Genomic DNA, 13931 nt, shown 5'->3' with positions numbered 1-13931 from the left:
CTTAGGATTTATACCCAAAGCTTACTCTTAATTAAAATTAATATTATAAGAACTAGTACAATATTAATCTTGTGAAAAATGACCCAAAATAATTTGGTATTTTGTCTCTCTAAAACCGGTTAGAGGAGAAGAGGAAGGAAGTAATTTTATCTTTCTAAAATCTTATATTTTTGATGAGTGAATGAATAATTATTTTTCTACACTAATGCATGTAGTGTATATGAAAAATATAAGGCAAAACCTTTTGTTTTTCCCTTGTGAAAAACCGGGCAAGGAAGAGGAGGGAAGGAAAAATTGAGCCAATGCATGCACTAGTTTGCCTTCACAATGCAAACTAGGGTTGCATGGCTAGGCTATCAAAGAATGATTATGTCTTCCACTAATTAAAATCAACATATAATTAGCTCAATCCTCTCCTAAATTTCGGTCCATATGGATAATATGGAATCCATATTATTTTTGTCAATTGTCAAAAATGTCACATGTCATATGTAGCATAAATTTGTTGTGTATTTTTAACATATTAAAAATCAACGTATTATTAAAAATACGTCACATACAAAAATTGACTTAGTAATTTCATAATTACTTGTACCAAAATATTTTACCAATTTATAAATCGTATTTATAATAATTCATTCAAATTCAATTGTTACCTTAAACAATTATTTCATCCGAGTAATGATACAATTCGATTACTCAGACCGTATCTCATTTAATCACATTTCAATATGATACGTAAATTTTACTTCCAAAATCGTCCGTCAATTTTCAAGTAATTTAATTAACTCGTAACGTTATACGATTAATTAAATGATCAATTAAGAGTGTTGCCCTATAGGTATGACCTAGGGGTCAATCGATCACCACCGTCAGACGACATTAATGTCAAACTCTAGTCACCAATCATTACCGATATATGTTGACCATTGTGACAAGAAAATACTTCCCAATTGTATTCTTTAAAACGAGACTTAAACATGTGATCATCATGATCAACAGTGGTGATCGCATTATTGTCGGAGGACACATATTCCAACAATCTCCCACTTGTCCTCGACAAGTGTGCGTCACCAATTCTCTTGTCCTATTACTATCTCCCACTCAATGCAAGGTGTCTTTCAGGTCGTACTTGCAAGTGATCATATCGAGAGTGGTTTCCTCGATCTGGAGAATAACTGATTGACCGGATTTATCCACCATGGATACAATCCGAGCGTGGCCACGCATTTCCAGTTCATTACTCCTCGAGTGGCCCTGAGATATTGTTATAACCCTGACTAGGGGTGGACAATTCCTATTGCACTCATTCCCTTCGACTAGCCACAACCATCATAACCCAAAATATGCCCATTTGACCCCATTTACGAAGGTCGTAGTAACACAAATCAAAGTTAATCTGAAACTGTGCCATCTTAGGTGAACAGTCTTTAGTCAAAAGAATCGACTCATTCGAATACTATAGTAGCTCTCGCCACGACCAGGCTATATAAATTTGCCAGAACTCTATAAGCGGTCATTAGGCCCGACAAAAAGTTCCTAACAGTCTGCCTATGTGATCGAATAGTCATCTCACATGACTCTATGGCACTTGAACTTGCCATCAATCGCATCACACTCTAGTCACTTCGAGACGTCACCTCATACAAGTAACTATGGGCAAATACAATGTTAATCCATGTTCACTTTAACGGGGTTCAATTGTCTCCACAACCCGTTTGGATACAACAATGTACAAGGTGAGTTAATAATAACTCAAACGACAAATGTCGACATCACACTCGGGTAGTCAATATCACATTACAACCTTGTGATGTATATCGTAAGTGTAAACACTTATTGATTGCAATGGAAGTTTAACATGCCATGTGTCCATGTGTTCAAACTTCTTATAATCGCATTTTCCTTTACATTCATGTTCTCTCTCATAGCATGAACTTTACCAAGTACGCATCAAGGTTCCCGACCTTGGTTTCGGTTCTTTAACTTGAAAGAACTTCCTTATCGATTATCACATAACGAACGAATTTGTGATGAATGATATAACTTGTACTGATCAAGTACTCCATCTACACACAATGCACTAGGTATATGTTCTGTAGAGTCTTGCAACAATTTGCCAAGACGATTGGCCTAGCACTTCTCACAAGTCCTAGCATAGTTAGGAAAGATTAGTTTTGAGTGACTTCTTATTCAACTAAGTATCTTTCCAAAACTTATTATTTCTCTTTCTAAGCTTGAAAGATTTAGGATTCTCATAAATCCTTTCATGTGAATGAATTTTCTATAATATGTGCAACCTCTTGACACACAATAGAGCATTCCGTCTGACACCGAAATCGCTCATCGGATTCTACTCGAGAATTCATGACATTTCTATTGTGGCTTACCAATCAATCATCATGCTCTTATGCATATGATTCATAATTGGACATGTACATGATTATTCTAATGGCGGAAACATTAGTTACTAATAATCATGAGATCAACCGTTCATAGGTTCAATGAACGACCATGACTGATAATGGCAATTCCATTTTCATCTATATGAATAACCTATGTGAATGTTGATAATATGATGTGTATCTCTTAATACTAATCCAACATCCCTTGATGTAATTGGATTCATCATAGTCCATTTTCATCCAGAATTGAAAACTCAAATGCTTCTTTATGAAAGAAGGTGTTAGCTCGTCATTCTTCAATGAGTGATGAGTTGTAAACATTCGAAGGATGATAACTCCCACTAAATTCCATGTCTTCACATGACAATTTCCTAACTCCCACTCAATTTCACACATTTCGAAATTGACTTCTCAATCGAAACTTATTCAAGAATCGAAATATAAATTGCATTGCCAAGTTATTAAGATAAAACCATATATGTTCCCATCATATCCTTTCAAAATACCTATTTTGAAGTGGTCTCATCTTAACCTTACGGAAAGAGATTTTAAATCTCCAAGACACTCATGTCATAATGATGTGTAGCAATGTCATTATTCAAATATAAATAATATCTAGAACACGTCCTTCGAAAATACCCTTTTGGAAGGAGGTTTAACCATTTCATAATGAGGTTAAGCAATGACATTTGCGTGGTTAAAACTTGGCCATTGAAGATATCGGTATATCAATCTTTGCAATTTGATCATAACTAGTATGTTACTATGATTCATTTAGGCTCTTAAATAAATCTCAAGGTTGAAACTATTGGTCAAAATTTATCATATAGAACTTAGTCAAAAAACTTGTTAAGACTTTACATTAGTCATTTTTCTTCCAAAACTTTCTTTTGGTCTCCTCGTGTAGTTATCATAAGAATATGTTCTTTCGATTACTTCACTTGGTCTCTTTTGTCATATAGAACTTACGAGACCATAGATCTCATCTATTCGGTATACTATGTAAATAGATATACCCTCATTCAAATCATTCTCTCTTGCGTAGATCTTCATTTACACAAGTACACAGTTTTATCTTGCCTTGTGTGTTGTGTCCTCATTTTTCTCCTACTCTATCTTTAGAATAAATACACTATAGATTCAAAGATAGCATATGAGACACAAATAATGATGTTGAAGTATAAGGAGAACTATCTCATAGATAGACTAATAGTTATAGATTTCATATGTGTACTTGGTGATTGACATTCCTTTAAGAGAGTTCATAGACTCAAAATCGCTTTATAAATGATCATACACAAGCCTTAAGCATGTGGACATATAATGAAACCCGTCATTATATTTGTCTATTAGATCAAGAATAATCTTATGTTTCTAAGAGCAAGCATTTAAGGATGAATTTTAGAACAAAAAGGATAAATGATAAAACGGGTGACTTGGGTTGCAAACCAAGTCACCATAATCCAAAATACAACTCATTATCCAAAATACCTTTCCATGTCGAACACGGAAACTTAAGGTTCTCAAATTCAAAACATAATTTAAAATAAGACAATGAAAAGCAAAGCTCCATGAAAGCTATCCCTAGCTTCTTGATGGTTTCTCATGCTTGCTTTTCCTTTCCCTTGTCTTTGCTTGGTGGAGGCCCTATTTACAATAAAAAGGGAGATACATTATCACAACTTTGTATCATAATACCGTAGTTGAATTAGAAACATAAAAGAAGGATAGTCATTTACCTACTGGAGTAATCTTTCCAGCCTTAATATCACCAAGGTATTTGGAACAATTTCTTTTCCAATGTCCCATACCATTACAATAATGGCATTTATCAAGAGGACCCTTCTTGATCTTTGAAGTGCTAGCTTCACAAGTCTTAGCTTTGGTGAATGTGGGAGCTTGCTTTTTACCCTTCCTCCCATTCTTCTTGAACTTCCCCTTACTTTTAGTGCTTATGTTAAGCACATCTTTTGGTGGGTTCACATTTAACCCCATGTCCCTCTCGACTTGCACAAGTAACTTGTTTAGCTCCTCAAGAGACACATCCTTGTCTTGCATGTTAAAATTCACCCGGAATTGAACATATGCTTTGACTTTGGACAAGGAGTGTAGAATCCTATCTACAATGAGTTCTTTGGGAATTTCAACCTTTTGAATTTTCAAGGTCTCGACAAGCTCCATGAGTTTGAACACATGAGGGCTAACCTTTTGGCCCGCTTTGAAGTCGAGATCAAAGAATGCCGCGGCCGCCTCATATTGGACGATCCGCGGAGTTTGTGAAAACACTGTCACAAGCTTGGAGTAAATCTCATTAGCATTGCCCATTTTAAAGGCTCTCCTTTGGAGGTCCGCCTCCATCGCAAATATCAAGACATTTTTCATTGCGGCGGACTCCTTATGGTAAGCCTCATATGCTTCCCTAGTGGCGGCGGTCGACCTAGTAGTAGGTTCGGGTGGAGAGGCCTCGGTAAGGTAACAAAGCTTGTCGTCACCTTGGGCGGCCAATTTGAGTTGGGCATCCCAATCGGAGAAATTTGACCCATTCTTTTCAAGTTTACATCGATCCATAAAGGATCGGAGCCATGATGAAATAGCGAGAGGTGTGGCGTTTGGAGTTGGTGTTGCCATTTGTTATGAGAAAAAGAAGTGGTCTACAAAACAAAATATAAGGAGTAAAACAAATGTCGTTTTAATAATAATACTCGTAAAAATGTATGATTTAAACAAGTTTATGCATTTTTCTAGTGACCTCTACCCAACTAGATAAATGATTCCAAGACCCAAATTCATATCAACTTAGGCACGGGGTAGCCGATAAAACCTTTATCAATATAACTTGGTGGATTAACCTTTTAATCGATTCTACTTTTAGAACTCTTGGTCGATAAAATTACTCTAATGTTTATCTATAGCCCAAAACACATCAACAAGGGCACGGGGTAGCCGATGAAACCCTTATCAATAACTTTTGTTGAGTTCAATCCAAATTTCGAATAAATGTGTCCATTATCCAAACTCACATTAACTTAGGCACGGGGTAGCCGATGAAACCCTCATCAACATGAATTCAATGGATTAGACATTTATCACCCACTTCCCCTACGTAACAAGGTTTGTACCCCGGGGTAGCCGAGTGCACTCCCTCGCGAAATAGGTTTTCATGGTTTCTACTATTTGGTAAGGCTATGTCTCAATTGATTGTTTTAGCGAGAGGTCATGCCAATTTATTATCTATCACGTTTTAAGTGAACTAAAGCGGTGAACTACGATAATTTTAATTGACACGGTCGATAAACTCGATAAAATAAGGATGCATGTTTTAGTTATGGCGATTTAGCGATGCATGTGACATAAAATAAAATGCAAGCATAAAAATAAATAAATCCTAGTATGGCCTTTCCTAAAATAGAAAAACTATTTAACTATTACATATTCAGAAACCAACTCCATTGGTCCCTTGAACTTCGGTTGTGGCACGCATCTCGAGGTAACACCGTCTTTATGTATCGTCATCTTGAAGAAATCCGTCTTTGGGAACTCCGGAATGAATAAAATTACATAATAAATTAAATAATTTCCTATTATACATTTGTAACTAAAATAGAATAAATCTATTAAATTACAAAACGGTGATACGAGATCACAATAAAAATTACAACCGAATCGATATTCCCATACATTTCGGGAAATACCAATTAAAATCTAAGGCCATACTAAGTAAAATTACATAATTCAAAAATTACATAAATTAAAATTATGACAATCATAAAGAAAATGCAGCATTATAATATGAATGAACATGCCCAATTTTATGCTAAATCGCCTTTAATTAGCCAATATCGTATATTACCTCGGTTTTACGATTTGCGTGATTTCAACATTTTATAATCACAAAAATTACATAAATTCATATTTATGCATAAGTTAATTACCCTAACCTCTTAGGACTCAAAATTTAGTCTTCACTAATAATTTGACCATAATTAACTCATATTTTATAAAATTGTTCATTAATGGACTAAAAATTACAAAAATAAGCTATAAACTTCAAATAAATCACAAAATTTCAAATAAATCCAAAATTTGAAATTTAAACTCATGAACATTCTGGAAAAATACCATGACACTCATAATGTTCAAAAACTTAAGTTAAAAATTTCGAAATTTTCCGGAAAAACAATGTTGCGGTTTATCGATTTTAACTAAAATAATCATAAAAACATGAGAAAAATTATATTCATTAACTTTTCAATTTTAGATCTGAAAAATATAATGAAATGCAACATTGGACGTTTTTCTTTAGTCATAGATTATGTTTTATTAATTTTTCACTAATAATGTCACTATTTATGCTATTTTTCTTCAAAAATCCATAAATCATGCAAAAAGATTTCACTATAGCCCATTATTTTACACACATCTTGTAAAATTGCATGTGACAACATATTAAATTTCTATGACCAGATTCGAAATTTAACTCATATTAACCTATTTTTCACCTAAATCCGAATTTAATAATGAAAAATCCATTTTTCGAGCATAACAAGTCAAAAAATTATGAAAATTTACAGGTTATCTCAAAATAATATATGTGACAACGTATCCAAAAATCACAGGAAATTTCGAAGTATAGCTAATTTTAGACCGAAAATGACATTTTTACTCATAAAATCACATTTAAATGCCATTATTGTATAATATGAACAATAAAAATCCGTAAATTTAACCAAAATATCCTAATACATTTTAGGACAAGAAATTTTAACATGCATGAATTAATTTCGTGATATATCAAAATAACACAAAATTTACAAGTTTTATATGTTAATCTTTATAACTCGGAAAAACTTTTAACCGATTTGCATGCAAACAACCGTGGCTCTTGATACCGATTGAAGGAAAAGTAGATCTATATACTTACATATTCATATATATTTTTATGTAATTTGTCATAAAATTAACTAATGATCTTATGCATGCAAACATTAAAACAAAATAAGGAAGAAACATTATTCTTACATTGGATGTTTCGGTTTTATGGGCACAAGAGAGATCACCTTTCTCTCTTGTTCTTGTGCTTTCCTTTAATGTAAGAACTAAGATCCAAGTGTAGGATCTCTCCTTAGGATTTATACCCAAAGCTTACTCTTAATTAAAATTAATATTATAAGAACTAGTACAATATTAATCTTGTGAAAAATGACCCAAAATAATTTGGTATTTTGTCTCTCTAAAACCGGTTAGAGGAGAAGAGGAAGGAAGTAATTTTATCTTTCTAAAATCTTATATTTTTGATGAGTGAATGAATAATTATTTTTCTACACTAATGAATGTAGTGTATTTGAAAAATATAAGGCAAAAACCTTTTGTTTTTCCCTTGTGAAAAACCGGGCAAGGAAGAGGAGGGAAGGAAAAATTGAGCCAAAGCATGCACTAGTTTGCCTTCACAATGCAAACTAGGGTTGCATGGCTAGGCTATCAAAGAATGATTATGTCTTCCACTAATTAAAATCAACATATAATTAGCTCAATCCTCTCCTAAATTTCGGTCCATATGGATAATATAGAATCCATATTACTTTTGTCAATTGTCAAAAATGTCACATGTCATATGTAGCATAAATTTGTTGTGTATTTTTAACATATTAAAAATCAACGTATTATTAAAAATACGTCACATACAAAAATTGACTTACTAATTTCATAATTACTTGTACCAAAATATTTTACCAATTTATAAAGCGTATTTATAATAATTCATTCAAATTCAATTGTTACCTTAAACAATTATTTCATCCGAGTAATGATACAATTCGATTACTCAGACCGTATCTCATTTAATCACATTTCAATATGATACGTAAATTTTACTTCCAAAATCGTCCGTCAATTTTCAAGTAATTTAATTAACTCGTAACGTTATACGATTAATTAAATGATCAATTAAGAGTGTTGCCCTATAGGTATGACCTAGGGTGTCAACTGATCACCACCGTCGTACGACAGTAATGTCAAACTCTAGTCAGCCAATCATTACCGATATATGTTGACCAGTTGACGTAAAAATACTTCCCAATTGTATTCTTTAAAACGAGACTTAAACATGTGATCATCATGATCAACAGTCGTGATCGCATTATTATCGAGGACACATATTCCAACAGATATTGGGAATGAAGCTAGCTCTGGAGTTAGGGGTTAGACACCTGCTCATATCCAGCGACTCTCTGTTAATAGTCAACCACGTGAATGATGAGTTTATAGCCAGAGATTCGAAGATGATAGCATACCTAAAAGTAGCAAAGGAATTAAAACAAAAATTCGAAACTTGCAAGCTTAAACAGTCCCCGAGAGATCGAACGTGGAAGCGGATGCCCTAGCAACCCCGGGTGCAACATTCAAACCAACGAGTCGTCCGGATTCCAATAGCACATATCTGGAACCCTCTATCCAGAAGGCAGACGGAATAGACAGGGGTGAACGGGAGGATCCACAAAGCGAAAAGGAAATCCAAGCAGTTACAGAGGAAGGTGAGAGCTCTCGGTCAAATAGGCAGACGCCCGACCAGGAAGCCGATCCAGCAGACGACTGGCGCACACCTTACCTAGACTGGCTGCGCCATAACAAGCTACCAGATGATAAGAGGGAAGTAAGAGCTTTTAGAATAACGGCCTCCAGATTCATACTTATTGATGATATATTATTCAGAAAATCGCTAGCAGGCCCCTACCTACGGTGCCTGGACAAGGAAGAAGCACAAACTGTGTTACATGCTCTCCACAGTGGCGAATGTGGAAACCATGCAAGGGGCAGGAGTCTGGCAAATAAAGCACTTAGACAGGGATATTATTGGCCTTCAATGAAAGCAGATGCAGCAGAGTATGCATGAAAATGTGATGCCTGCCAGCGCTCAGCGCCCATAATCCACCAGCCAGCAGAGCCTCTGCACCCTATCATCTCTTCTTGGCCATTCATGGCATGGGTCATGGACATAGTAGGCCCCCTACGACGGGCCACAGGAAACAGAACCTGGATGCTAGCAATGACAAATTACTTCTCCAAGTGGATAGAGGCAGAAGCATTCACGGAGGTAAAAGACAAACAAGTCATTTCATTCATAAAACAAAACATCGTTTGCAGATTTGGTATCCCATCAGAAATCATATGTGACAATGGCTCACAATTCATCTCCAACGATACCGAGGATACTTTGTGCTAGGTGGAATATCACCTTAAAAAGTCAAGACCTAGGACTCCAAAGTCCAAGGACAAGTCAATCCAACAATAAAATTATTATGGACAATCGAGAAGGAGGTTACGGGGAGTTAGGAGGAAAGTGGGCGGATGAGTTGCCACTAGTGTTATGGTCCCACGAACGACGCCAAAGATAGCAACAGTCAAACACCCTTCACTGGTGTTTGGCGCAAAAGCGGTCATTCTATCGAAGTTCTAGTTCCCACTCACGGTATGAAAATATGACAAGGGAACCGAACAATGCGAGAGATGACCGAAGCCTGGACACACCGACGAGCTGCGAGCAAGCGCAAAAATCCGTCTGGCTGCCTACAAACAGTCAGTGGCCAAGAGTTACAACAAGAATGTGAAAGTCAGGCTCCTGGAGGTAGGAGACCTGGTTCTCCGAGAGGTGTTTCAAAACACCAAAAATCGAAAAGCAGGCAAATTCGCCTACAAATGGGAAGGACCATACCAGGTAGAAAGAGTTGTTGGCCATGGCGCATACAGACTGATGACTATGGACGGTCAAATCATACAACACCCATGTAACATACTTCACCTGAAGAGATATTACTTTTAATAATAAGTAGACTCCAGCTTTCAGAATAATGTACTATGAGAAGCCAAATCATTTTTAAAGATAAAATAAAAAATTCGGTAGTAGGCATACTGCCAGTTTCACTCTTATTTCTGGTATCTTTAAGTTATTTTTTGAAACTTTAAACTGCTATTGGATGGTGTGGTCTGACAGCGTCCTGGGACCACAATTGCTCTGGTACCCCATGAGATGGCGACAGGTACTTCACATCATTTTAATAGATTTTCTTATTTTTAGGCTTCTCTAAGTACATCACTTTGAATTCTAGTATCTATGGTACTTTGAAAGGATGTATAGCAGGACTGTCAACTGCCAACGCGGGGTGACAAGGCACACGGCACTCCAACATGCCCAACCTGTTTTCTCCACAAGGAGCACCCTCACCAAAGTGATCATGGAACATACGAAAGGAGCCTGGTTGTACCTGAATACGCTTATCCGGCTACCCCCGATACCACCCCCTGGACGTAGCTCGCACTAATCGCAATTAAATCGGGCCCCGACATGCATGCAAAAACGAACATGGAACGTAGGGATATCTGCGCTACCAGAATCCTGCAGCGTCTCCATCTGGTCCTAGAATGACGATAAACTTGCCTCAATGACGCCCCTGCTGGCATAAAACGAGATGAACACACCTTGCGTCATGAATAAGTTTAAGTAGTCCAAAAACTGCGCCATACGCCTAAATCAGCCATCCGGCTGACACGGCAGCTAGCTTGGTCTGAGTCAGTCTTTTCAGACTGACCAGGCCGGTCTAAATCAGCCTCCAAGGTTGACACGGCCACTCCTCCTTACATTGCGGCATACGCCTAAATCGACCATCGGTGACACGGCTAGGCCGAGTCATAACGTTATCCTTTTCAGGGTGACATGACTCGCCTAAATCAGTCAAACAGACTGACACGGCATAAACGTCCTAAAAACAGGGAAGATAAACAACAAACACACGATATGTAAAATAAAACCTTGCCAAACTATGACAAGGGGCATTTCAAAATATGGCCAAAAATACGGCCCCAAGTTTAACCGCCACCCTGGCGGAGCAAACACAAGAACAAGTTTAAAACTTACAAAGCCTGCACCTCTGGGCCAGACTGGCAAAAAAGTTTATCAAAACATAAAAATTTAATTATCGGTCACATTAATGACCTCCACCTCTCTGCATTTCCTCCGCTGCGACCTCTCATTTCGTCTTGCCACTGAGCATCCTCGGCCGCCATAGCTCCCCTCGAGCTCCGTCGACATCCTGGGACATTCCAAAGATCACCTCCAAGACCGCTGCTCGGCCAACGCGCGGAGAATTCACCTCACCAACCTCGGGCATCAGCATACTCAGACCAGGTTGAGCGGGGTAGAGCATCTCCAGCTTCTTCTCCTCTTCCTCTATGGTCTGCTGGGTGGGAGCCTCCTCAAGGGCAGCACGCATCCCACTGATCTTTCCCCGCCAGGTAGCATATGCAATAACATTAGTGGCCAGGGAAATCAGCTCACCGATTTTCTCATCAGAGCGCTTGAGGGAGTCAGAGAAAGTGCTGCACACCGCCTAGGTTCGAGCCTATCAGCCCCCTCCTTCAACTTCTTCTTGGTGACAGTAAGCTCAGTCTTCAGCTCCACCACACGCTCCTTCAGATCAACCCGCTGCTGCGCCAGATCCGCAATAGTCTCCTTCACTCCCCGATTCTTGCACTTGGTAGCACGGCCGGTCGTCCGCACTATGTTGATCATCTTCCTATTGTAGAGTGCAGACTTAGGGTCTGGGGCAGAGCAAATCAAGAGTCAGCAAGGAAATCAGGAGGCAGAATCCGAGTAAACAGACAGACAGGCAGGTAGAAAGTGAGGGATATTTACCATGAAGGCGTTGTGCACATCGTTTTCAGCCATCTCCTCTGGGGTGAACTCCGAAAACGTTTCCTCAACAGGGGAAAGAGCAGCTGATCAATCTCCGGCCAGTATGGCACCTTGTCCACATTCCCAAAGCCTTCTGGGAAATGAGCAATGATGCCCCCACTAGACGAAGCACGAGGACTAGCAGGAGGAGTAGGCGGATGGCGAGATAACGGATTAACCTCCGGGGCACGCGTGCGACAGAATCGAAAACTGGGAGGAGTCTCGAAAAGAGGCGGCCAAGCACTCCTCTTGGAGGCGAGGCCACATCGTGGCGGCGTAAGGTCTCTTTCTTTTAGCACTTTGGAGGATGAGTTCCAATTGATCAACCTTTGAACCCGCAAGCACACATAGCCTCGGGCGACGAATGCTTAAACGTCGCGAGAGACATGCAAACGAAAGTGGTTACGAAACCTTACCGAAGACATACGTGGGCTGATTGAGGAGGATTGGAGGAAGAAGCAAGTGAGAAACCAGGAAGCGGTCCGTAACTTTCTCTCGGACTCAAAAATGCTTTGAACGACTTGCTGCAGTGGGATCTTGACGCCGATACGGGTGAGGTCACGGGGGCTGCACGAAGGCGATGAAGTAAGCTAGTAAGCGGCGAGATAAAACAAATCGAGGTAACGGAAGGCTACTTACTCGAAGTCGAACCCATTTCTCGAAAATATAATCGGCAGGAGGCTGGATGGAGTCCTTCCTCACGTAGAAGAAGTCCTCAAACCATTTCTCATCGCGAGATTTTGACACATGTTTGAAGGGAGCCTCTCCACGGCCCCGGAAAGAGAATTGACCCCTGCCCAGGGATCTGATGTTGTACATATGGGCCAGATCGCCCAGAGTGACAGATTTGCCAGTACTCTGGCCAGCGGCCAGAGAATAGAGAAGAACTCTCCATATGGCAGCGAAAATTTGTGCCATGGCGAAATTGTTGGTGAAGATAAAATCTTGGACGAGTTTAGGGAAAGGAAAACGGAGGCCATATTTAAATGGGTACAGATAGAAACAAACCCACCCCGGACGAAGGGCGTCAGCTTTCTGTCCCGGTTCAGGGATGGCGATATCCACCCCGTCACCAAGACCAAGCAGATTCTTAATCATGGGGATGTCGGCCGACGTTAAAGCTGAGTCACAGTCGTGGGGGTGCTTGAAAAGCCCCCGAGAAGGGAAGATGGGGTCGAGGTTACGATCAGAGGGTGTGGAGGATTGACGAGTTTTGCCCATGGTGGAGAGAGAAAATGAAGATTAAAAGGAGAAGAGAGGATGGATTACCTAGTGATGAAGACGGGGAGGGGAAACAGTGAAGCCGGTGAGGAGTGAAGAGGAAGGAAGATTGAGGGTTTAAGAGAGAAGAGTTTTTTGAAATAATTTGAAATGATTAATGAAAGTGGAAGAGGGACGTTGGAGTTATAAAGAGGAGAGAGGGAGTTGGGTGCGGAGAAAGAGGAGTAGGGCGGCTGGAAATGATGGGTTGCATGGGAAGGAGTAAAAAGACGGCGTAGGGTTTTTAGCATTTGGTTACGTAAATTCCTTGCTCGATACTTGAAAGCGTACTTCGCAAGAAATTTGGGGCAAACTGTTTGGGCTAAAAATAGCACAATAAAGAAGGCCCATTGGATAAGGTAAAGATTATGAAAGAAGAGGTAAGGAGGAAGGGAGCCCGCGGTCAGGAAAAGGGGAGATGGACTTGAGAAGGATCAAGAGCCCGTCATAGAAGGTGCCCGCGTTAAGGAAAAGGTGTTAGGGAGAAGTCAGGGAGAAGTTAGGGAGAAGTTAGGGAGATTGGGGAGAATTGGTAAAAGAGT

The sequence above is a fragment of the Silene latifolia genome, chromosome 6 (assembly GCF_048544455.1).
Source record: "Silene latifolia isolate original U9 population chromosome 6, ASM4854445v1, whole genome shotgun sequence".
NCBI lineage: Eukaryota > Viridiplantae > Streptophyta > Magnoliopsida > Caryophyllales > Caryophyllaceae > Silene > Silene latifolia.
Note: the sequence above shows the minus strand (reverse complement) of the source record.